Here is a 22,314-nt window from a genome sequence, read left to right as displayed (position 1 = left end):
GCCTTCAAAGCGGAGCCCCCAGAGTGTGAGGGCGGGAAGTTCACCAACAGGGGACCTCTGACTTGGTGCCAAGTCCGCAAGTCCTGGCTTGCCTCACAGAACTCTCCCACCTTCCAGAAGAGACCCCCTCCTGAGGTAAGAGGGAGCTGCTAAGGGGCCAGCACAGCTCCACAGTGAGACCAAAACACTATCACCTCTGGGAGACACCTCCTATAGCCGGCGACCAATGACGGGCACCTTCAACCTGGGGACCATGAGGGAACAGATGACAGCTAGGAGGGAGAGCGGGAATTAGCGACCCCAAGACCAGCCCAGACTGCGCGGATTGAGACCGGAGTGGTGGTTTATGTCTCTTTCGGTAGGTCCAACTGACGAGGAAAGCGTATTTCTCCCCTTTCCTACATCATGGGGCAGGCTGTGGCAGGGACGATGGTTTAGTGTGAAAGTTCCAATCAGATTCCACACACGATCAAGTTCCTGCCACGTCCGCAGACTCCTTTACCTGTATGACCTCATACTTTATCACAAGCAACCACCATGACCTTGAGCAGACCGCTTCTCCGTGATTTGGTTTCCTTATCCATGACCTGAAGACACTTCTAGCTGTTCTATGAAACCCAGGAGATGGGGCAGGGTGGGGGGGAAGGCCGATTTAGATAACAAAAGTGAAAAAAGACCCTGAGCGCCACGAAGGGTCACACGTGCGTGCATGCGGTATTGTTATTCGTCATAAAAATGATACCGTACAAACAAAAGAGTGGATCCAGCCTGGGGCCTCAATAACAAATTGAGAATAGATGCCGTATTCCTCGGCTCAGGCTGCTGTAACAGAATACCAGCCTGGGGGGCTTAAACCACAGGCATTTTTCTTCTCACAGTTTCGAAGGCTGGAAGTCCAAGATTAACGTGCCGGGATTGGTTTCTAGTGAGACCTCTCTCTCAGGCTTGCACAGAACTACCCTCTGTGTCCTCACATAGCCTTTCGTCATGTGTGCATGGAGAGAGGTCTCGGCTGTCTCTTTTCATCAGGTTAGGGCCCCACTCTGTGGCGTCCCTTAACCTTAATTACCTCCCTAGAGGCCCCACCCCAAAATTCAGTCACATTGAGGGTTAGGGCTGAATTGGGGGGAGGGGGGACACAATTCATTCTGTAACAGTGCCTTATTGATTCATTGCCAAAAAGTAAGTATCTAACATCTTATGAAAAAGGATATGTATGTACTTTGATTGTTAGACTGTAAGACTGTTGAAGGCAGAGGCCATATCAACCGAATGTATGTTACCCAAGCTTAGCAAGCATCCAGCACAGAGCGAGTGTTCAGTAAATCACGAATGGGTGGCGGGAGGAACGCAGGCAGTGGGACTGGCAGAAAGCAGTCGGCCACAAAGTTGGTCACTTGGTCGTCTCCCCACCCAACTACTATGCCACTATTACTTTCCACATCAGGCCACATCCTCTCCCATGAATATTTTCTCTCTAGGAAACGAATTCCTTGCCTTGCAGCCAGCGGCTTATCTTTTGCAGGTGTAGGGAGCCAGGCGCTGTGGTCAAGCACTCTCCCGGGGTTGGTAGGGCTGCTGTTGGCCCGAGCAGAATAAGTGGAGGCAGGGGCAGGTCACTTGCACCCCAATCACTTTCTCCAAACCTGTCCTGCTTTCCTTACAACAAAACTCATACCCTGAACACTGCCCCCAAGCCTGCAGGGCTACAGGGAGTATGTGCTAAAGGTGAGGCAGGTGTACGAGGCTGGGCTGTGCATAGGTGATAGGACTGTGTCACGGTTCAGCAATAGCCGCCCTCCCTCCCTGAGTGAGCCTGACGGCTTCCCACCCCCTTCACGGCAGGCTGGCCAAGTCACTTGCTCTGGGCCATGGCACATGAGCACTCATGATATGCTACCTGCGGTGCTCCATCAGCCTGGACCGTGAGGACGATGACAACATAGAGCCGAGATACTCGATGACTGTGCTGGTCATGTAGCATGAGTGGAAAATACACCTTTGCTGTTTTAAGTCGTTGAGGTGGGAAGGATATTTGTTACCACAGCATGACAGACGATCCTGACTGCCACACCAGAAATTTAACCTGACCAGTAGGTAGCCCCTTAGTTGATAGCTGATATATGAAATCTCACCATCCACCTATAGAGAATTATTCTTTTGACCTAAGTCTGTTGTTTTTTTTTTTTTTTCAAGACGTTGTTAGCTATTTATACTCAATGTGACTTACTGTGTGGAAATTCCTAATTTTCCTGAGCTGGGTTTTTGGGCAGGCGGGAGAAGAAGGGGAAGACTCAGAAAATGAAAGAGCAAATCTATAGAGAACAGCGAAAAGGCAGTGGAGGGGAGGGAGGCTAGCGGGAGAGAGAAATGAGGAGGATTAAGACGATCCGGAAGGACAGCCTTCGGCCAGCTCTGTGCCAGAAACTGCCTGGTGCTCACCCAGCCGCCTGCAGTGGTGAAGGGTTTTCAGCCTCAGGTAGAGGTCACAGCACTCACACCCCACACTGCCCTACGAAGCTGTATTTGCCATCTAGGGATGAATCCAACCAAGGTCGTTTTAAAGCACAACGTATGGTTTTCTATATACGGTAAAACCTTGCACCGCAAGTAACTTGTTCTGCGAGTGTCCCGCAACAGAGCAAGCCTTTCTGATCAATTTTAACTTGATGAACAAGTGACGTCTTGCCATAGGAGTAGTACATGACGTCAAACGCCACATGATCACAACTGAGCCAATGGTTCTGGAAATTCGCTTTGAAATACAAGTGCTTTGGATCACAAGCATGTTTCCGGAATGAATTACGCTCAGAAACCAAGGTTTTACTGTACTTGGATTTTCAACAATGGTCCACTTCCAGGAAAGCAGGGAACTTGTCCTCACTACGAGGCACAGACCATGTTGTCAACACAAGTCCCACTCAAGATGGCAAGCCACCCTTAGGAGGCCACAAAGAACAATGTCTCACGATGCCTAGAAAGGCCCATCCACACACAGATGCTGGCTTTCCTCAGCAGCACCTACCGCTGCCTGGTACTAAGGCCTGGTGGCCCCTCTAAAATGCAGGCAGGGGAGCAACTCGTGCCCCCAACCGAAGAGGGCCATTCTTGCCCTTGCTCCACATTGGAGCACACACCGGGACCACTGCTTCCCCATCTCCCAAGTCCCCAGCCATTTCCTAAGCCTGCCTAACTCTAATGGGCAAGGGCAGGACCTGGGGGGACAGGAAGCAGAGGGATCATACAGGGGAAGCTGGCCAGTCACCAGGGATGCCTCCACCCCATTCACCTGGAGCACATCCTGTTGCCTGCACTAAAAGGACCAGAACCCCCCCCCCCACCCCCGGCCCCGACCTTGAGTGCCAGCCTCCATTGCCCCTAACTCCACACTGATTCTCATTCTTTCTTCTTCTGTAGTTTGCCTCTGCAGGTGACACAGGCTAATATGCCACGAACTCAGAACTGGGTGAGCACACCCGTCCACACTGCTGTGACGTCAATCCCCTTCCTAATCCCCCCCTTTGCAGCCTGCACACCGTCTCTACCTAGAGTAATGGTGAGACACTGCCCACCCGTGTCCAGCCGTGTTACCCTGCGTGAATTCCTAACCGGCTCCACATCCTGGTCTCATCTGTAAGGATGAGAAAAAAATAACACCTTCCTCCCAGAAGATCAAGTGAGGCAAGGATTACAAAGCTCTCAGAGCAAGCCCTGACATCATCTCACAAGTTTTTAGTGGATGGTAGTTTTTCCGGTACCGAGTGACACCCTTCTTGAGGAAAAGCCCACAGGTTCTCCCTCTGGCCCCAGCTTCTGGGACAGCATATGGTGGTCACTCTAAAAACGTTTGTGAAATAAATGAACAGAGAGGGTCGAGTCAGCGCCAGGATGTTGCAAATGCCCAAATCCTGAAATGCAAGCCGAGATAAAAGCTTCGCAATAAAGTATAGACATGAATAATTAAAAATGGTAAGTGCCTGTGGTTCCCACAAAAGCAGAGCTTGAGACAGGGGCTTGCGAGCAGGTGGCTTATTTGGGGAAAGTGGTCCTGAGAAACAGAAGTGGAGGTCGGGGGAGGAGGACAAGCCAGTGCAATGCTGTGTCACCAAGCCTGTCCCCGCCGTGGGCAGCAAGACTCTGTCTCGCTGGGCACCCTCAGAACAGAACGTGTCCGCTGGCTCCCATTCCCCGCTGCTCAGAGGCCGCCAGAGGGGCCGTTTATCCCCGCGGACTCCTAGATCTGCATCTGGAAGAATGGCTACGCGGGTCCCCCCAGTGACTCCAGGGACGGGAGCAGAGGGGCGCTCACGAAGAATGCTGGGTGGATGCAGCGTCCGTCCCTAACGCAGGTGCGGTCTGGCTACCTTGCAAGCCACCTCGTTGCTGTGGCAACAGCTGGGGTTGAAAGGTGGGTCAAGAGCGTACAAGGTGGAGCACGAGGAAGTCCCCAGCACCATACAGAGCCCTTTAAAGCCCTTAATAATTCTACAAAGGCAAGATTAAAGTCATTTCGAAAAGTATTTTCTCCGTAAGGGCCCTCGCTTTTCTTCCACCTCTTCGCTTTTCTATTAATTCCATCACCAGCTACAGGCCTTGCCTTTGTGCCTCCTTTCCATTATTCACCACAAAACCAAGTTTTATTCCACCTCGAAAGTTGTCACATGTGTGAGACAGGGAAAGAGCCTCCAAGCAACAGGAGACCCGATGGGATGTCGGATGTGAGGGTTGGACTCGCCCGCTGGCTCTGTGACTCATCAAACTCGCAGGTGACTTTTCAGAGGGACTTGTTGCTAATTTAACCTTCCCGGCACCTTCCGCCTTGCTCCTGTGTGTTACACAATTAGCACCTTATCCCCGATGGCTGCAGCTCTAATTGCCTGTAATGTGACACTCAGCACCTTATTTTCAGAGATCAACGCTGATACGTACCTGATAATTTTATTCCCTAAAAATTTTACCTTCTTTTCTACTTCCTCATCTCAATGCATAGACCAGGTGTTACATTTCTTTTATTCTGGGTTGAACACTGGATACATAGTAATAAGATAAGTGCCCACTGTTTTCTCTAAAATAAAAAAAAAAAGCCGCAAGATTGAGTACATCAAGAAGCACGTGTAATGAAACCAAACTGATCCTGAAGATGAGGGTTCAAAATGACCAAAGTCTTCTGTATTCTATAAAAAAAAAATCGACTTGGGGTGCCTGTGTGGCTCAGTTGGTTAAGCGTCCAACTTGGGCTCAGGTCATGATCTCATGGTTCGTGAGTTCGAGCCCCGTGTTGGGCTCTGTGCTGACAGCTCAGAGCCTGTAACCTGCTTCCAATTCTGTGTCTTCTTCTCTCTCTGCCCCTCCCTCCCTCCCTCCCTCCCTCCCTCATGCTCTGTCTCTCTCTCTCTCAAAAATAAATAAACATTAAAAATAATAAAATAAAATATAACGACTTTAAGAAAGGTAGTGCTAAGGGGTGCCTGGGTGGCTCAGTTGGATGACAACTTTGGCTCAGGTCATGGTCTCGTAGTTCGTGGGTTCAAGCCCCACCTCAGGCTCTCTGCTGTCAGCACTGAGCCTACCTCAGATCCTCTCTCCCCTCTTTCTGTCCCTCCCCCACTTGTGCGCACATGCTCTCTCTCTCTCAAAAATAAAATACTTTATGGGAATGCAGGTGCAGCCACTCTGGAAAACAGTATGGAGGTTCCTCAAAAAACTAAAAATAGAACTACCCTACGACCCAGCAATTGCACTACTAGGTATTTATCCAAGGGATACAGGTATGCTGTTTTGAAGGGGCACATGCACCCCCAAGTTTATAGCAGCACTATCAACAATAGCCAAAGTATTGAAAGAGCCCAAATGTCCATCGATTGATGAATGGATAAAGAAGATGTGGTATACACACACACACACACACAATGGAGTATTACTCGGCAATCAAAAAGAATGAAATCTTGCCATTTGCAACTATGTAGATGGAACTGGAGGGTGTTAGGCTAAGTGGAATTAGTCAGAGAAAGACAAAAATCATATGACTTCCCTCGTATGAGGACTTTGAGAGACAAAACAGATGAACATAAGGGAAGGGAAACAAAAATAATATAAAACCAGGGAGGGGGACAAAACACAAGAGACTCTTAAATATGGAGAACAAACTGAGGGTTATTGGAGGGGTTGGGGGAGGGGGGATGGGCTAAATGGGGAAGGGGCACTAAGGAATCTACTCCTGAAATCATTGTTCCACTATATGCTAACTAATTTGGATGTAAATTGAAAAAAAATAAAAAATAAAACAAGTTAAAAAAATAAAATATTTTAAAAACAGAAAGAAAGGTAGTACTGATAAGATGCTTGGAGTAGAGAAGAGAATACAAGAGTTGGTTGGGGCTGTAACCCTGATTCAATGCCCGATGACAAAGGGTCACCCCTTTCCAGGCCACAAAGACCTACTCAGAGAGATGATTTCATAAAATGAAATGATTTTTTAAAAAGTGAAATTATTCACTCAATTCTCAGGATCCAGCCATATGTAGTAGCTGCCATTACTATGCCCATTTTATAGATGAGTACACTGAGGCTCACAGCAATAGCTACTCCAGTCCCTAAAACAGGAACAGAGCTGACATGTGAGCCTAGGTTTCTCTGCCTCTAAAGCTTATGCTTTTAGCTATTGTGCTGTGGTATAGCAAACATTAAAGTCTCTCTCCCATCAATGGGTTGACTGATTTTCACCACAGCACCGGAAATACAGAGGACGTTGTGAGAAAATGAGCAAAGATGGGTATTGGATTGCAATTGTGAAATAAAGCAGGGCGGGAAGAATAGAACTTGAATGGGAATTTAACTGACAGATGTAGGGACTGCCATTCACAGGGATGAGACACCGGCAGGCCTCCTGGCAGGATGCACAATAATTACAGAGGAATCGGGCCTAACTCTCCAACACCATACTCAACCGTGTGTGTGTGTGTGTGTGTGTGTGTGTGTGTGACTTTCGACAAGTTGATTTACGTCTGTCCCTACGCCTTACTCCCTTCATCGGTGAAATGGAAGTCATTTGTGAGAAAGTTGTGAGAATTAAGAGTGATTATGTGCACAACGTCCGACACGAAGTAACCCCACCTCAGGAAAAGTAGTTGTTGTTTAACCTGCATCACTGACTTGCCATTGAAGCCTGCTTCCGGAACTCTCTCAACCTTTTTGTTTTACCCTGATTGTGACAGAGGCTGCAGCTAAAGCCAGGGCAGGGTAGGCATATTGACAGCCACCCCCTCCTCCTCCCGCGGCACATCTTCTCAGCTGGAGGAGGGTCACTGCCGCCTCCCTCAGCAAATGATCTGCTCTCCTCTGTGCGCTCTTCAGCAGCCCTGCTGTGTGTTTGCTCCCTGATGAGAGGCTGGTGGTCGCCATCTTGTAAAAGGGCCAACTGCAGACGTGGCCCAGACAAAGGGAGAAGCGGGGCACCCTCATGCCGCTCCACCTCATCCGGTGAGAGATCCAGAGTCCTTGCTCTGTGGTCCCTAAGCCCCTTGCGGAATGTCACTGCCCACCCCCCAGAACCCCTTCCATCTGGTGTTGGGCCTTGTAGTGCTGCAGCTGGCCTCTTTGGTCTCTGTTCCTTGGAACTCACTTTGACAGCATCTCGAACACTGAGGCCCAGCTGCCAGCACCCAGTGCAGCCAGCCCCTCATATTCCTCAGGGGGCCTAAGGGGCCTGCGTGAGGCCTCCGCCAAGGGAACCTCCCATCGCTGACACCCTGACTGGGGCCCGGAGTAAGAGCTCGGGCCGGGCTGGACGAAAGCACAGGCCCCAGTGAGTTATGAGGCTGTAATTCCACCAAGGGCTTCTGGAGAAATCGTAAACTCACGTCCTACGTCTCCCGTCCCCCTGGCCCCTTTTTTTTCCCCCAGAGTGATTTATGACCCTATAATTATGAGGCAGGACTGCTTCTTATTTCATATAATCCAAATATTGTCCTAAGGCAATACGGGTCCTTCCTTCTCTTGGCTTTGAACTTCCTGCCTCAGTGCTCAAGAGTGGCAACAGCGCCGTCTAGTGGCCGGAGACCTTGGGGGGGGCTCCTGGGTGGAATCCCAAGCCGCACCCTTTCTGCCACTTTGTGTAAGTGCTGCTTTGAGCTGGCATGCTCTGAGATGGCATGTGGAAACCCACATCACACCTGAAACCCCGAATGGGTGTGAAGGGCCTCACCAGGGGGTTCAGAGACGTGCAGATGTGGCCCGGAGGGACTTACCAAGCGTTAATTTCCATGGTTCCACAGACTCAGTTGACAAGCATCTAGTGAGCCCTAGTTTATGTGGCGCTTGCTAGCGATCCAGTGATCTCCAAGCCCAGCCTTCTCTCTGTGGCTGGGTCCTGGCCCTTCAGATGCCTTCAAGTACTAAAGACTGTGTGTCAATTTTCTACCCTGGCCCCAGGCCTTCCTGGCCCGGTACACACGCTCGGGCCAATGGAAGGTACCGTTACCTGACGTCATAGTTTATGCTTGTGCCTTTATCATCTGTGTCTCCCATTAGAATACTAGCTTCATGAAGGCAAGCACTTTCTCGGGTTGGCTTCTGCTCTATCTCCAGCATCTGGAACAGTGCCTGGCCCCGAGCAAGCACTCGAAACATGTCTGTCGAGTGAATGAATGAAGGCATGAGCAAGTGAACGAATCCGCGAGGTGGCTGTCTGGTCGGCAGCACTGACCCCGATCAGCGATGGTGAAACTGAGGCTTGCCTCAAGTCTTAACCCCAAGCCTGAGCAGTAGCTGGTACAGGAACCTTCCTGCCATCTTTCCCTTATTGCCAGTTCTGCTTGGGGTGTGGAGCCCCACAGTGGGTGGCATCATCGTAGAGGGAAGAGGGTGACTCTCCTGGAGCTGGCACAGGTTCAGGGCCAGAGTGGGACACCTGAAGGGTAGCAATCCATCCTGCCAGCTGTGCTGAACGCCTCTTAGCTGCCTCAGTGTCCTTCACAGAAAGCTGCAGTGGGTGATGTGCCGTCACCGGATCCCCAGGTATCTGCCCCTGGGACGGAGACAAGAACAAACAGCTGCAGCTGTGCCGAACGGTGGCCACGCTCTCCGGCCCAGACCCCTCCCCACCCACCTTCTGACTTCCTTCTGCCTGTGCCTGCTTTTCCCCTTTAAGATCTGCTCGTGTTCTCCACGGTGGTGGCTGGTAACTATGGAAACTTCAATTAGGCTGTTTTGCTCAGTGTCTCTAAAAATTGCCAAGTGCAGGCAGCAGCAGCCCCTGACTTACCAGGGACCCAACCTGAGCTCTTCCATATGTTTTGTTAGGACACGCCCTCTGAGCATTTAAGAAAATACTCCTCAAGCCACCTGTGACGGAAGGCCAGTTTCTCTTTGTAAACATTTCCAATTCATCACCGTCCTATGCTTCTCTAAAATACGAGAACAAATCAGAAAAATGAAATTTAAACCAAAAAAAGACATACAACAAACAAGCCCCAATAATATAACATAAATTCAATAGGCCCGAGAGTACTAGAATAGCTATAGAAGCTTCTCAGTGCCTGCTCTCAATTTCCATGCTATATTACCACGGGTGAGTATCAGTTTGTGGCGAGACTCAGTAACAGACCACACTTCGAATAGCCCTGACCTGGAACCCCAGGGAGACGCAGGATGCCACCCAGGGTCTCCCCTAATCCAAGGGCATCTCTGACCGAGCCTGCTGACCCAGTCCTGCTTTGGCCTGCCCTCCGGCATGCCTCAGGCTGGAGGGTGGAGGGTGGGGCTTCGCAGGGGAACACCATGGAAACCTCTGCACCTGAACTAGAACAAATGCAAGACGGAAGCAGCTGCCATGCCAGGAAGTGCCCAGAATCCTGGGCTTGATCATCCCGTCACCCTGAATCCCTGGATTCCAGCAGGGGATCTGATGGCACAGGCCAGGGGTCACTCAGAGGGGCTCTGACCGAGTTTGCCCTGCCCTGGGTTACACCAGATACCCCACCACTTTCCCCACGCCTTCTACAGGTACAGTGATTGCTGTTTGCATGACCTGGGTGAGCATCCAACATTTTTCTGCCTGGCCCCTGAGCCCCTTTCCTCTTTTAAAAAATTAAGGTGCACTCTTTGTAAGTAATTACACAAATATTGAGCATAGCTCTATGAATTGTTGCACACGTATACCAACGAGATGAAGATATAGAACACATCCAGAACGTGCTCTCATGCCTGTTCCTAGTAGATACTAACTTTCTCCATCCCCTAATTAATTACTATTCTGATCTTTATCATCATAAACTAGTTTTACATTAACTTCATATAAATGAGGTCAAACAGTGTATACTCTTTTTTTTTTTAACTTCTTTCACTCAGTATAACGTCTGTGAATTCATCCATGCTGTGGCCTGGTATCTGGTTCTTTCTTACTGCAGTATTGTATTCCATCGCTGCTGTGAATGTTCTTGTATGACTTTTGGGGGGCACACACATTTCATTGCTTTCAGATGAATATCTACATTGCTGGACCACAGAACAGGCTATGTTTAGGTTTTAAGCAGATACCGCCAAATTGTTTTCCAAAGTAATTGAGGAAATTCATACTTCCGTCAGAAGTGTCTGAGAATTCAGGTCCCTCTAGCCATTCACAAGACTTGATTCTGCTGTTCTTTTCATGTTTGCCATTCTGGTGGGTAATAATGGTGTCTCAATGTGGTTCTAACTGCACTCCCCGGATGAATAATAATGTTGATGACCTTTTCATATGATCACTGGCCATCAGGATATCCTCTTTTGTAAAGTAGCTGTTAATTCTTTTGCCCTTAAAAAAAATCAGATTCTTGGGGCACCTGGGTGGTTCAGTCGGTTGAGTGTCTGACTTTGGCTCAGGTCATAATCTCAGGGTTCGTGAGTTCAAACCCCACATCCAGCTCGCCGTTATCAGCACAGAGCCTGCTTTGGATCCTTTTCCCCCCTCTCTCTCTCTGCCGTTCCCCTGCTTCCGCTCTCTTTCAAAAATAAATCAACATTAAAAAAAATCAGATTCATTTTTTGTAATGTTTATTTCTTTTGAAAGAGAGTGTTAGCAGAGGAGGGGCAGAGAGAGAGGGAGAGAGAGAGAACACCAAGCAGGCTCCTCACTGTCAGCAAAAACCCCAACTCAGGGCTCAGTCCCATGAACCATGAGATCATGACCTGAGCCGAAACCAAGAATCGGATGCTTAACCAACTGAGCCACCCAGACCCCAAAACCAGATTCTTTATTGGAGGTACTCTGGGTATCTTCTTTTAGTCCATGGCTTCATGGCTTACCTATTCACTTTCTAAGAGATTTTTTCTGATGGCAAAAAACAAGGTCTTATTTTAATGTAGTCCACTGTATCACTCTGCTCTTTTATGGTTAGTATTCCCGTGTGCTGTTTGAGAAAGTTTTGCACATCCCCCAAGGTCATGAACAGTTGTTTGTTGCCCTTTGTTTTCTCCTAGAAACTTTGCTGTTTTATTTTTCACATTTCGATCTACGATCTACCAACTATTAATTTTTGTGTATGGTGCTAAGGCAGAGGACAAAGCTCATTTTTTCTCTACAGATATCTAATTGTTCCAGTACCACTTATTGAGAAAAGGCGTCTTTTCCCCACTGATTTTCAGTGGAGCCTTTGTTGTAAATCTTGTGACTGAATATGTGTGGGTCTATTTCTGGATTCTCTATTCTGTCCCATTGATCTATTTGTCTCTCCTGCACCAAGAGCACACTGTCTTAATTGTTACAGCACTATGGTAACTCTCAAAAGCTCTTCTTCCACCTCTCCGTCAGGGTTTTACAATCTCTAGTGTAGCAGTCTCACACATCTTTTGTTGAGTTTATTACTTGCTATTTGATATTTTTGATGCTACTGTAAATAGCTTTTTGTGTGTGTGTGGTAAGAAACACGTAACAAAATCTACTACCTTAAACATTTTCAAGGGTACAGGACATACCCTTGTGTGTTAACTCCGTGCAGGTCGTGCAACAGATCTCTAGGACTTTTTCATCTCACACAACTGAACCTGTAAACTCATTGAACAGCACCCGTTTCCCCCTCTCCCCAGCGCCCCCCACTTTCTACTTTCTGTTTCTGTATATTTGACTACCCTGGGTTCCTCACCAGTGGAATCATACAGTATTTGTCCTTTTGTGACTGGCTTATTTTGCTTAGTATAATGCCCCCAAGTTCATCCATACTGTGGTGTGTAACATTACAATAATATTAACAATATATATAATTGTATTAACAATACAATAATATTCAAATGCATGTATATACCTCATTTTCTTTACCCATTCATCCATCAATAGACATTTAGGTACTTCCACATCTTGCCTATTGTGAACACTGCCGCAATGAACTTGGGTGTGAAAATATCTCTGATATCCTGTTTCCAGTTCTTTTGGATATATATATACCGAGAAGTGGGATTGCTGGATCACATGGCAATTCTATTTTTAATTTTTTGAGGAACCTCCATACTGACTTCCATAACAGCTGTACCGTTTTACATTCCTTGTAAGTAGCATTGAAAAAATCTTATTGTCCAATTGTCTGTTGCTATAGCATCAAGAAATGCAACTGATATTTTTGTATACTGACCTTGTATACACTGATCCTTGCTAAATCCAGTTGCTAATTTCAATAGTTTGTAGGTTCTTTCGGATTGTTTATGCATACAATTACTACATCTGTGAATGAAGAGTTTTGCTTGCTCATTTTCAACATTTACGTCTTTTGTTTCTTTGCCTTGCCTTACGGAGCTAATGAAAACCTCCTGCACAGTATTGATCAGGTGATAGTGTACATCATTATCCCTCCCTAAGTTTAAGGAGTCTCCCACCTCATGAGCCTTGCTGGGAAGCAGAGTCCCCCTCCCCTCTAGAAGCCACAATGCCAGATGCTTCCTCTCTCAGCTTCTTGTGCAACCAGGGCATAAGGAACAGAACGCACACTCAGGGTTCAGGAGAGAGGCTACCAAACGGACAGCCTGTAGTAATGTGGGCGGAGCTAAGGAGCCCATAAAGGGTCCAGGCAATCAGAGACCCACAACAGTAGGAAACTGGCCTGGAAGGGGCAAGGTGAGGAGGTGGTGGAATGCTGCCTGAGGCTGCCACGCGGGCAGAGCTAAATCCGAAAGAGATGCGCCTACAGCCACAACTGCTGTGCTCAAGTCAGAGGGAGTAACTAGGGGTAGAAATGCCCAGACTTCTCTTTCTGCTCATCCTTCAGTCTCCTACTGGTGGCTGCCAAATGGAAACCTGATAGCAAGGGAGTCTATCAGGAGCAGTGGAGCAGTCCCTGGATATTCAACCCTGGGACAAGAAACTACCAGAAAAGGGTGGAGCATAAATGGGGTGGGAAGAAGGGTGATGACAAGAGCTGACACAGGCAGGAACGTATGGCCTAAGCTGACCCAGTCAGATGCATCCTTCCCAGGCCATGAATCAGAAGCTGGTGATGCTAAGAAACACAGGATAGCAAGAGGGATAGCAGCAGAGTCCAGAAGCAGGGATGCAGTGTCACTGGGGCAAGCTGAGACATCTGCCGCGACAATTCTGTGAGCTGCCTAATATCGGTTCAACAACTTCCTCTTCTAAGCTAGCCAGAATTAACTTAGTGGCAGCTAAGAACCTCGCTGAAGCCCGTCCCAGTGATGGCAACTTATCTCCACGCCTAAAAGATCTTAAAAGCGTCACATTCTAGCACCTGATTCAGTCAACAAATATTTCCTGAGTACTCCTCATGATCCCAGCCTAGGCTGGACATGCGCTGAGATACCTCCAGTAGAACTCAGTGCAGTAAGCACATGTGGGGTGAGAAGTAGAAGCTGCATTTTAGGGACAGGGAAGGCCACAGGCTAAAAATGGAAATCTCGAACAGAAATTTCACTTAACATTTTTTTTTGAGATAGATTACATAATTTTACTAACGAATACATAAAATGTTTTTATATTGAAACAATCATGCATCTTACGGAGTTGAACACAAAATTCACTGGGTCTCTCAAAACAAAGCATATGCCTTCAAAGAAATTCCAAGCATACAGTGGTCCGCTCTTTGATATAAAATGTCAGGAAAACCCATACTGGGGTCTCTGATTCCCGTGCCCATGATGTGGAACATCAGATTGCTTTGGGGGCCTGGGGTCACTTTCAAAGTACTCTTGATATAAAGAAAAGTTGATTATAATCTAGGCATTAGGATTTAGATATGAGTGCTATGTCTGAAATGGAAGAGCATGACCGACTTTTATTAATATATTTTTAAATGTTTGTTTATTTTTGAGAGAGAGAGAGAGAGAGAGAGAGCGCGCGCTAGTGGGGGAGGGGCAGAGAGAGGGAGACAGAGGACTAGAGCAGGATCTGTGCTGACAGCAGAGAGCCTGACGCAGGGCTCAAACCCATGAGCTGTGAGATCATGACCTCAGCCAAAGTTGGACGCTTAACCAACTGAGCCTCCAAGGCGCCCCTATTAATGTATTTTAAAAGGTTTGGTGAGGGTCTCATGCCCTTAAATGGTGGTAGATGCTACCAGTTTGACAGTCCCCTTTGGTTGTTGCCTATGAGACAACCCTCACTTGGCCCCTGTATTAGTCGGGGTTCTCCAAACAGAATAGGATATATAAAGACTGATTACAAGGAAATGACTCACATGAGTATAGAGGCTAAGAAGTTCCAAGAACATAGTGGGCAAGCTGGAGACCCAGGAGAACTGATGGTGTAAGTTCAAGTCCAAACACCAGCAGGCTTGAGACCCAAGAAAGACAGTGTTCCGTGTAATTCTGAAGACAGGAAAAGACCAGTGTCTTAGCTCAATCAGTCAGACAAGCAAGAGTTCCTTCTTACTCAGCCTTTATTTTCTATTCAGGTCTTCAGGTGATTGGGTGGGGCCCCCGACAGGAGGGAGGGCAGTCTGCTTGACTCAGCCAATGGATTCCAAAGTCAGTCTCACTCAGAAATACCCTCATCCTCACAAACACACCTGGCATAAGGCTTGACCAAATGTCTGGGCACCCTGTGGCCCAGTCAAGGTGACACATAAACTTAGCCAAGACAGCACCATCCAGAAGTCCCAGTGGTCCCCTGGAGAGGCAGCAGGACCCACAGCTAGTGTAGGTTCCCTTCGATGCACTCACCAAGACCCCTCATGGGAGTGCTGTTTCTCCCCTGGTCGCATGAGGCCAAAGCTTCCATGAGGACTATGGACTTCTATGACGGACTACCTTTCCACCATCAAGGTGCAGGCTAGGGGACCAACCTGTCCTGGTCTGCCTGTGGCTTTCCGGGTGATAGCACTGAAAGTCTCATGTCCTGGATTTCTTAGGGGACCAGGAGGCCTGGCCACACTAATCCAGCCTCCCCTTGGAGTGGTGAGAAGCTTCAAACCTTCACACCCCATCTGGGCTAGGAATCTTCATTGTCTTCCTCCTTGGTCTAGGGAGGATGGGTGGGAACATTAAAGCTTGCTTTCATTTGACCTCCACCAGGTTAATCACACGGTCTAAAGCCCAGCCATATAGAGAACAGAGAAGATGCTTTTAGTCCCACATTTAGATCTAAGAAATTAGTTCTTAATCAAATGAGCACTATCAATGAGGCAATGTGCTCCCCAGCCCCTGCCTGTCCTCCCCAAGGACAGAGCTGGTTCAGGGCTTGCTGGGCTGGAAGTCACCTGGTCACTGTTCCCCAGGATCCTCTTGAGGGCTACTGATTCTTGGGATCTCTTTTGTGCTTCTGAAAACGCTCTCACAGTGGCATCTGCTTTATGGATTCTTTCCAACCAAACGCAGCCCTGAACAGGAGTTGAGTTTTGATATCCTCATCAAAGAGTACTTAGTCTGTGCAAAGGAGCTTCAGGGCCATGCAGTGTGAATCAGAAAAAAACTTGCCCCCTGACCTCCCTGGGAGTTCCCCCCAACCCCCAAGCCAATAATACTACCAGAAACACACAGACGGGGCTCTGAACAAAGAAGGGAAACAAGAGTGAGAGAGAGTGAGAGACAGAGCAAGGTGATGGGGTTTTGTTTCCCTTTCTCTCCTTGGACAATTCGGGGCCATTATGTTTTTGCTGTTGGTTTTCATGTTTTCACAAATGGGACATTGTCTGCTTGCACTCAGAGGCTCTGTCAGCAATGGGAAAACAGAACCTCTGTTTCTGGCAGAAATGACCCGGCCTCACATAGGTCTGGTAAGCCCACAGGGATGAGCTTAGGGGAGCTGGGGGTATGACCTGAGAGGAGATCCCCATGTTCTGCTGAGATAGGACAGCACCTCCCTCCTGCCCCTGACCTTTGCCACACTTTGGGGGTGATATAACTGATTATTAATTATTGTTATTGCTGTCACAGGGAAGACATGTACATGACACTCAAGTCAAGAAGCACAAAAGGGCGTCCACCCTATTCACGTTCCCCGGCCATCAGCTCCCTTCCCCGGAGGCAGACACTGCCCCTGTCTATCTCGTCCTTGTCCAGGAACAGCCCACACGTACTTTGTGCTGCACTTATGCAGTTTGATGTTTGCAGGAGACACTGGCTCGAACTCAGGAAACAGGGCTGTAAGGATCCAAAGCTGGTTTGGGTACGTGTCAGAGCTCCGGAAGCAGGGGTTTTGAGGGCAATGGGGGGTATTTTCTCAAAGGAAAGACAGTGCCATGTGAGAAGAGAGATAAGCAAGAGCAGAAAGGAAAGGAAGAGAGGCTGTCCTGTATCAGAGTGCACATCTCCCCACTCTTCCAAGTCCGAGGTCCAAGTTATAAGCACTCTGCTGCTCCTCGGGGCTCCGCCTCGACTTGGCTAGTGGTTCCTGGAAGCCATCCTTCCGTGGGCTCAGACCGGGACCTCCTCTCCCGCATCCAGGGCTCTCCCACCACGGGGCCGGAGCGCTCACTAGTTTCCACCACGCTCCTGGAAACCTTGGGATTACCTGCAAGTTACTTCTTTTTCTTAAAAAAAAAAAAATCATTGTATAGACTAGACTCTCTTCCCACACAATTACATTGAAAGGCTCACTCTGCCTTCTGGAACCAAGATGACAGCGTGCATGGGCGGGCTGGAGGTGGAAGGGAGATACAAAATGAAGCCAACTTTCCAATCATGGATTTGTGAGAGCAAGGGGACATTTGGGGGACAAGGTCAGTGGGAGCGGCAGCTGCCTGGCCCTTGTCACGGGAAGGTGGGGCTTGCAAGACGGGGCACGAGAAGCGCACGTGGTGGGTGGGCTGCTTCAGACCAGCCGTGCCCTGCTGTCAGCCCCGGGTAGCCTCCTAGCAAACACCTAGAGGCAGCCACAAAAGGCAGTCTTGCTCCCAACGCTACTTCCCAAGGGCTCCCCAGGGAGGAACGAGAGTTTTAGGAGGAGGCCATGCCACAGAGTCCGGGTCTCCTGGGCCTTCACACTAAATGCAAGAGCTTCACCATTCTGGGCACAGAGCAGGAGTCCAGACCATAGGAGGCCGGTCCCTGCCCTTCAGAGGTCCCAGTATAACTTGACCAGACCACAAACGGGGTGAGAGTCAAACAGATGACTTACCCACACTTTGATGGCAGCAGAAAGAAATGCTACAAGACAGTCCATGATTCATTGCTAAATGGGGCAGTAAAAGTGTAATTGCCACAGGGGCTCCATGGACGGAGCAAAGAGCAAAGGGTTTCCAGAGGAGTTGGGACTTGAGCTGCGCCTCGGAGGGTGGTAAGTTGCAAACAGGAGAGAGAAAGTGATTCAGCCCCGTCAGAGAGAGTCAGAAGTCACCCCTGAGCTCAGGGGACCTGTTCCCTGTCCACCCACGGACACTCAGGCCCTGATACCTGGGAGAAGTCAAGACCCTGACCAAGTTCAACAGCCGAGGCAAGTCAGGTTGTACGACTTCAAGTTCTTGTGTTGGCCCCAATTACGCCTCCCAGAGCCTTTCTCCCTTTCACACGTTACGCCCCGTCACGTACGCTCTGCAGGAGCCCGAGAAACAGTGGCAGGCAGGCCGCCATCCTGGAGGCGGTGGCAGGAGAGAGTGTCAGCAAAGCCCTACTATGAGTGTCTACTCCTCTCTGCCTTCTGCTGGCACCTCAGCCCCGCATCTTCTCACTTGCCTTCAGCTAAGTGGCATAAACTGCTTTTGCTGCTCCTTTTTTCCCCCTTCTTGTGTCCCCTCACCTTCAGGGAGAAAGAAAGAGCTAAAGACACAGAAGAAAATTGCCACTAATGTTCCCTCCTCTCCCTCCATTAGAGTTAGCGCTTATAAATATTGAAGAGCTAAGCTCCGCCAACCCCTGTGAGTACCATTGTCTGGTGGCTGTTCCCTCCCCCTCCTCGTCTCCCAGGGCAACCCTCCTGGGAGGTGGAGGAGGGACCGGAGGGACCCACTCTGGGAAAGCCAGGGAGGCCTGCTGGAGCTGCCCTGCCCCGTGAGCTGGGCCACACATGGGGGCCCGAAGGTCTCCTCCTACTGGGGCAGCTGCGAGCCTGGAGGAGGAGTGGTGGAGAAAGGCTGCAGAGAAGACGAGGACAGGGTCAGGGAGCTGGGGTTCTCCAGAGGACACTGGGAAACAGGTTACTAAAATCAAACGGCCCTGGTAGAAAGAAAAAAACAAAACTCACACAAAGGCACCCACTCCTCCAACGGGCTCCTGGGCGAGATCCTGAGCTGAGAGGCAGGACTCAGGAGGTTCTGGTGAGCTCTGGAACACCCAGTAATGGGGGCTCCCACCTGCCTTACTCATAGACCCCGACAGGGAGGCCAGAGAAGGAGGGACCCTGCTGGTAGAGAAGGGATGGGGGTGAGCAGGTTCCTGGAAGCGAGACCCAGGCAGCCCCCACATGCCTCTCTCCAGTTGACAGAACTTCCCAGTCCTTCATTCTTGCAGTCAGGATTTCCTGCTCCAAACACACAATCCCTTTCCCAGGCCCTCTCCTGGGGTGCTCCCAAGCCTGGCTGTGGGCCCTCCAGACGGTAGCACATCCTTTGAGGGCAGGTGTGGGGCTGTCAGGAGATGTTCTGTACACTAATAAATCAGGGGGCCCGGCCAAGGCTTGTGCCCACATTAGCTTAGCATGGATTACCATATAAATTGGATTTTACTGCCATTTCCAGTTTCCCCTTCCTAATTTACCTTTTCTACTTCCTTCTGCCCTAGTGAACCTCTCTCTGGAAAGTCTTCTGTTTCCAAGGGGAGAGAAACCCTTGCTGTCTGGACTCCAGGCCCTCTGGGTCTGCCCCAGCCAGCCAGAAATCTTTTCCCACCCATCTGATCCAATATGGTGCCGTCTCTGGATTGTGCCTACAGACTGGCTCTGAGTTAGCCTGATCTGTCATTCTCGAGGCCTTTGTATTTTCTAAAGTACACCTACAGCCTGTTTTGGCATTGCCCAGCTTTCCAGCTCGGATAGTGTTCTGGGAGCAAACCACAGGGGTTCGGGTGCTTTGCCCTACACAGACTCAGGTTTCCTTGACTCAGGAACGATCAGTGGGCAGAAGGATTTTTGCCACCCTTATCACCTCAGCCTCTCCAGCACCAAGCTGTCTCATTGCAGCAACTAGCTACAGACCATCTCTGCTCCGAGTGGCAAATCACAAGTGGAGACTGGCCCCAAAAGAAAAATGAACAAGAAATGCAATATAAGGAACGCAGGGCTCTGATGATTCCCGTTCAATGCCTTGTCTTTTCCAGGCTGCCAGGGACTTTTGTCTTCTCACCAAAAGATTGAAAACTGTCACTCTGACTAAGGCCCACAGTTCGACTCCTAGAAGAAGCAAGGAGAGGCCTGGCCCATCGCCCACCATCTATCTACCCCTTTCCGATTCCATCAGCTATAAGATGCTGAACGGGAGTCGGGGGAATTCCCACGGAGGGAACTTCAGCCCCGATCAAAAGAACGTCGGGCTCCCAAACCAGTAGCTTTTTATCTTGCTCACTATTTGACAGCCAAATCAATCCTCCTTTTGTTTTTTGTTTTGTTTTTTTTTTTTTTGCAACAGTTTTTGTTCTCACTCTGATCAGCTCACAGCTGGTGGAGAGAGATGCTTTTCTCCTAAGGCCACTTCCACACTCTTAATTTGTGTTTCTTAGGAAAAGGAGGAGAGGACCCTAACTGCTTGTGGTCATTCTGTCTTGGCTTCAGGATTTCCGCTGGTCTGGTCTCAGGGAAGCCACTAACAAAAAGATCTCTAGAAACTGAACAGTTAATATGCTCCGTGAGAGATTCACCTGAAAACAATGCAGGCAAAGAAAGGAACTGGAGAGAAGAAACGTTAACTAAGCGTGTAGCACGTGCGAAGTATTGGGGGAGGCAATTAACATATAATAGGAATATCATTCATTAACATGTCAGTTTACCACCTCTTGCCCCACCGCCCCTGGCCATCCAGACTTGCTTCTGCTTATGCCCCCAGCCCTAGCCCTCTGCATACTCATAAGCGGAGACATTTCCAGCAAGATTCTTCTGATGTAATTGGGAGAGTGGGTAAGTAGAAAAAAAAAAGAGGCTAGAGGCAGGGAGTAACAGGAGGGTTTGGCCAGAAAGGCTAAGACCATATACATCACTTTAAAAACAACAACTAAAACAGACTAAGAAAGCCAGAGCGAAAAAAGTCAAAAGGTACATGGCTCAAGAGAAGGTTTGGGCGGGTGCCTGGGCGGCTCAGCCAGTTAAGTGTCTGATGTCAGCTCAGGTCATGATCTTGTGGTTCACGAGTTCAAGCCCCACATCAGGCTTCGGATTCTGTGTCTCCCTCTCTCTCTACCCCTCCTCTGGCTCCCACTCTGTCTTTCTCTCACTCTCAAAAATAAATACACACTAAAAAAAATTTTAAAGAAAAGAAGATTTGGGAGATTAGCATGTAGCCTCTGGAGAAGTACAGATAGAAGAGAAGAGGCAAATGAGGAAGAGCTCTCAAGAGTTACTATGGGCTTGGGCTTGTATTCTCCTTAACGTTCCTCAAGGGGTGCCTGTGAAGTTTGGAATTCCTTTTAAACTGCCCTTTGGCTAATGTTTGTCTGTACTTCTTTAAATGCAATTCTATACAAAGACTGGGCTCTGAGGGTTCACAAGATTTATTCAGGTTACATATCAAGACCCCTTTTGAACCTACGGCACAAAATTTCACTGCACCTCAAATTACAAACTGTATCTTAGACTCAAAACAAGAGCGGCGAGGACAACTTCTCCCAGGCTACTCAGTTACTGAAGTCACCCTGAAAAGGGAGGGAGCGGGTCGAGTATTAGAGCGGCAGAGTATTGCCTTGAATGGGTCTAGACTGATCGGGCATTGACATTCTCTCACTGCTCAAAAATGATTTGAGTATCTTAGGAAAGTCGGTTTATTAGGGTTGGGATAAAGAGGAATCGCTCAGCTTTGTAAGACTTTTTTCTCTCTCTCTCTTTTTTCTTTCTTCCCCCCACTTTTTTTTTTTTTTTGGCATTTTGATTCAGTGATCTCACATAATGGCACATGAAACATCCTTTTCCAAATCCTCCATTCTCCTGCAAATTGCAATGCTGGCTTGCTCATCACCTCCCTGATTTCTCTGACTTTGAGGTTGCAGTGAATGAGCCATATGGGGCCTTAGGATTTATTTTGGGTGCGGATACCGTTATCCCTTAAGGAGATGAAGACGCAGTATTGTCTTTCGAGTCTACTCTTGGTACCTAATTCTTTAAAATAAAATTGTAGCATCTGACTCTTTTGAATCCAGGAAAGCCAAGATAATTGTGAATTTAAAACAATTCTAGCTATTTTATACAAAATGAAAGAAAAAAAAAAGAACTTCTCTTTTACCTCAGGTTGCCCCATCTTATTTTGTCCCACCATTTTTTATGAAAAATAGTCACCCATAATGCAAAGATGATACATTTCTACAGTGAACACAATATACCCACTAACTAAATTCGTCCATTAACATTTTACTAGACTTGCGCTGTCGTGTTTCTCTGTCCATCTATCCATCCATCAACCCATCTTATTTTTTTTTATTTTACCATTTATCTTTATTTTTTATTGAAGTGTAATTGACATATAAGAATGTGTAAGTTTAAGGTATAGAACATATTGATGCATCTATATATTACAACCTGATGACCCCACTGGCATTAGCTAGCCACTGCTATCACTTCGCATAATTATCATTTCTTTTTTGTGGTGAGAACAGTTAAGACCTATCTCTTAGCAACTTTGAAGTTTATGACACAGTATCGTTGACGGTCATCACATTAAATCTCCAGGACTGGTTTGTCTACCGGTTCCCAGTGTACCCCTTCGAACAACAGATGCCCAACTCCTCCGTGCCCAGCCTCTGGTAGCCATCATTCTACTTGCCGTT

The sequence above is a fragment of the Prionailurus bengalensis genome, chromosome A2 (assembly GCF_016509475.1).
Source record: "Prionailurus bengalensis isolate Pbe53 chromosome A2, Fcat_Pben_1.1_paternal_pri, whole genome shotgun sequence".
NCBI lineage: Eukaryota > Metazoa > Chordata > Mammalia > Carnivora > Felidae > Prionailurus > Prionailurus bengalensis.
This window is presented reverse-complemented; position numbering follows the sequence as displayed.